Source organism: Mauremys mutica, chromosome 13, assembly GCF_020497125.1.
Source record: "Mauremys mutica isolate MM-2020 ecotype Southern chromosome 13, ASM2049712v1, whole genome shotgun sequence".
In the NCBI taxonomy this organism is placed as follows: Eukaryota; Metazoa; Chordata; order Testudines; family Geoemydidae; genus Mauremys; species Mauremys mutica.
The window spans coordinates 52,582,729-52,586,971 of record NC_059084.1 but is presented as its reverse complement, the minus strand read 5'-3'; positions in this window follow the sequence as shown (position 1 = coordinate 52,586,971).

Sequence of the window (4,243 nt, the reverse complement as noted above, 5' to 3'; positions counted from 1 at the left end):
TTCTGCAAGGCCCCCTCTCACACTGCATGCAGTTCAGTCATCCAGCCAGCCTCAGGCAAAGCGGGCCAGGTGCAGAGAAGGGCGACTGGGACGAGCGGGGCAATGGGGAGCAGCTCGTAGGAGAGGGGGTGGACAGAGCGCTCCCTAAATAGCCTGGGGGGCGAGGAGCACCCAGCAGGGAGCTCTTGCAGCAGCTGAAGGACAGTGTTGGCCGGAGAACAGATGGGTATAAACTGGCCGTGAACACGTTAGAGGAGGCAGGGTCTGAAGCAGCCTCTCAGCAGGAGCCAGTGGAGGTTTAGGACGGAGTGTGGTACGTTTAGGAACAGGATGGACTGCGCCAGCAGGGTACAGGACTCAACAGCCTGGGAGGCGCCTTCCAGCCCTGTGCCCGATCGCTAGGGCCCTACCGAATTCACAGTCCATTTTGGTCAATTTCACAGTCATAGGATTTTAAAAATAGTAAATGTCAGGAGTTCAGCTATTTATCTAGGATCAGAGGGGTGGCCGTGTTAGTCTGTATCCACAAAACCAACAAGGAGTCCGGTGGCACCTTAAAGACTAACATCTATTTGGGCTTAAGCTTTCATGGGCTAAAACCCACTTAATCAGATGCCTGGCTATTGAGCTGAAATTTCAAGGTGGTGTAATTTTAGGGGTCCTGAACCACAAAGGAGTGATGGGGGGAGGTCACAAGGTTATTGGGGGGGGGGCTACAGTACTGTGACCCTTACTTCTGCACTGCGGCTGGCAGTGGTGCTGCTTTCAGAGCTGGGCAGCCGGAGAGCGGCGGCTGCTGGCCAGGATCCCAGCTCTGAAGGCAGCATCGCCGCCAGCAGCAGCGCAGAAGTGAGGATGGCAGGGATGGGACTGTCACACTCTGGGCTGTGGCTGGCAATGGCTGGAGCCGGGTAACCGGAGAGCGGCGGCTGCTGGCCAGGATCCCAGCTCTGAAGGCAGAGCCGCCGCCAGCAGCAGCGCAGAAGTGAGGATGGCAGGGATGGGACTGTCACCCTTCTGGGCTGCTCCTGACAGGATGCTGCCTTCAGAGCTGGGCCCTTGGCCAGCAGCCACCGCTCTCCTGCTGCCCAGCTCTGACGGGCACAGTGCCCCCCCGCAACTCCCTTCTGGGTCAGCCCCCCCCCAGTCTGAGAGAGGCTGGTCTGTATAGCACAGGGGTAAAAGCACACAAAAGACTAGATTTCATGGGCCATGACACATTGTTCATGGCCGTGAATTTGATACAGCCCCACCTGTCATTCACGCTCATGGCCTGCGAGACTGGGAAGGCTCATGACACCCTCGTCACAGATGGGAAACTGAGGCACAGCACTATAAAGTGACTAGTCGGCAGGGAGGGGGAGGGTGTCACCCAGGGAGTCTGAGCACAGCTGGAAATCGAACCCACGTAAAACAATAACTTCCAGTGAGAGAGTCCCACCGCTCAATGCCCTGAGTATCACAGGGGAGGTGACGAGGTGACGAGGGAGATTTCCGACAGCAGAGGACTCTTGACCTGGCACACAAATGCAAACTGGGCTCCTATGGCTGCAGTGTGGAGCTACACAAATTGCTAACACCGAGGGGAATTAAGCACTGGAGCAAAGCCCCTGGAGATGTGGTGGACTCGCTCGCAGTTGGGCTCGGATTTCAAAGGACACTAGGGGAGTTGGGCTCTGGATTTTCCATTGCACAGGGAATACTGTGCGTTTGAACTTCTTCCCCAGCCCGAAACCAACCAGTTTTAAAAAAAATTCTCAAAATGAAATTAAAAAAAAACACAACACAGTCATTCTGGGTCAATCCAAACATCTCCCTCCGATATCCCCAAGACATTTTGTTCTGATTTTGACTTTTTATCACGTTATGATTTATATATAAACAAAAACTCAAAACGACCCATTCCACAATGGGTGGAAAGCTCATGCTGTAATAAATGTGTTAGTCTCTAAGGTGCCACACGTGCTCCTGTTCTTTTTGCGCATACAGACTAACCCGGCTGCTGCTCTGAAACATTCCACAATGGGTGGACGCGACACGGTCGAAATGCTTGGACACATCCCTCTCGACGGTGCCCCCAACCTTTTGATTTTGCTGAAAAATGGCATTTTGGTCATAAACTGATGGGCTGAGCCCATCCTGCGTGGCTCCGTTCTGCACCTTTGGCCAGCCCAGCCTGCATCGAGCTTGGCTGGCTCTTCCCCAAAGGTTAGCTGAGCCGCTAGTGGCCGGGCTAGACACTGGACTCACCGGGGAGCCCACCAGGGCCTGTGTTTTTACCGGAGGTCACATGAGAGGATCTCATGGTCCCTGTTGTCCTAAAATGCACCAGCAGCCAAGAAGTTGGTGCGTTTGCTTCACAGACTTTGAGGTTTCCTACCCGACCCCCGTCCCCGCTTTGGTTTGTTGTTTGTTTCAACAAGTCCCCCCTGCACAGCTGGGAGGCAGGAAATAACAAGTAGGACAGGAAGTGGAAAATGACTCACAACCCAGGTGGGGGTGAGGTTAAGGACACGTCAACATTTCCATGACAACACGGTCGCCCAGAGATCTGGGTCACCTTTGAAGCTCCCCCCCGTGCCAACCACTTCCTCTGGAAAGAGGAGTTAAAAATATGACTGGGGCAGAGAGGGGCACGTGGCGGGGTGAAGGGGGGCACGTGGCGGGGGAGGGGCGAGCACGTGGCGGGGTGCACGTGGCGGGGGAGGGGGGCACGTGGCCAGGTGGCCGTTACACCGCCAGCCGGGGCACAAAGGAGCTGCTGCCCGCAGAGCACGCGGCCCCGACCGCACCCGGGGCGTGTGGAAAACACAAGCTCTGTTTAGTGTCACACAAGGGGAGTGGAAATCACCCTGCGGGGGAGGGGAGCTCTGCATACACACCCTGCCCCTCCCCCCCTCATGCAAGGCCGGGGGGTCCCCTTCGGGATACATCCTTTCACCCGCTATCCCCCCACCTCTGCACCCCTTTATACAGGGCAGGGCCCCCCGGGGAGACGCCCCCACCCCCCTCTGCACCCCTTTATATAGGGCAGAGCCCCTGGGGATACCCCCCACCCCCCTCCGCACCCCTTAATACAGGACAGGGCCCCCCTGGGATCCCCCCACCCACCTCTGCACCCCTTTATACAGGGCAGGGCCCCCTGGGGAGACGCCCCCACCCCCTCTGCACCCCTTTATATAGGGCAGAGCCCCTGGGGATACCCCCCACCCCCCTCTGCACCCCTTAATACAGGGCAGGGCCCCCCTGGGATCCCCCCTACCCACCTCTGCACCCCTTTATACAGGGCAGGGCCCCCCGGGGAGACGCCCCCACCCCCCTCTGCACCCCTTTATACAGGGCAGGGCCCCCCGGGGATACCCCCCACCCCCCTCTGCACCCCTTTATACAGAGCAGAGCCCCTGGGGATCCCCCCACCCACCTCTGCACCCCTTTATACAGGGCAGGGCCCCCAGGGGATACCCCCACCCACCTCTGCACCCCTTTATACAGGGCAGGGCCCCTGGGGATACCCCCCACCCTCCTCTGCACCCCTTTATACAGGGCAGGGCCCCTGGGGATACCCCCACCCACCTCTGCACCCCTTTATACAGGGCAGGGCCCCCTGGGGATACCTCCCACCCCCCTCTGCACCCCTTTGTACAGGGCAGGGCCCCCCGGGGATACCCCCCACCCTCCTCTGCACCCCTTTATACAGGGCAGAGCCCCTGGGGACACCCCCACCCACCTCTGCACCCCTTTATATAGGGCAGGGCCCCCCGGGGAGACGCCCCCACCCCCCTCTGCACCCCTTTATATAGGGCAGGGCCCCCCGGGGATACCCCCACCCACCTCTGCACCCCTTTATATAGGGCAGGGCCCCCCGGGGATACCCCCACCCACCTCCGCACCCCTTTATACAGGGCAGGGCCCCCTGGGGATACCCCCTACCCCCCTCTGCACCCCTTTATACAGGGCAGAGCCCCTGGGGATCCCCCCACCCCCCTCTGCACCCCTTTATACAGGGCAGGGCCCCCCGGGGATACCCCCTACCCACCTCTGCACCCCTTTATACAGGGCAGGCCCCCCTGGGATCCCCCCCACCCACCTCTGCACCCCTTTATACAGGGCAGGGCCCCTGGGGATACCCCCCACCCACCTCCGCACCCCTTTATACAGGGCAGAGCCCCTGGGGATCCCCCCACCCACCTCCGCACCCCTTTATACCGGGCAGGGCCCCTGGGGATCCCCCCACCCACCTCTG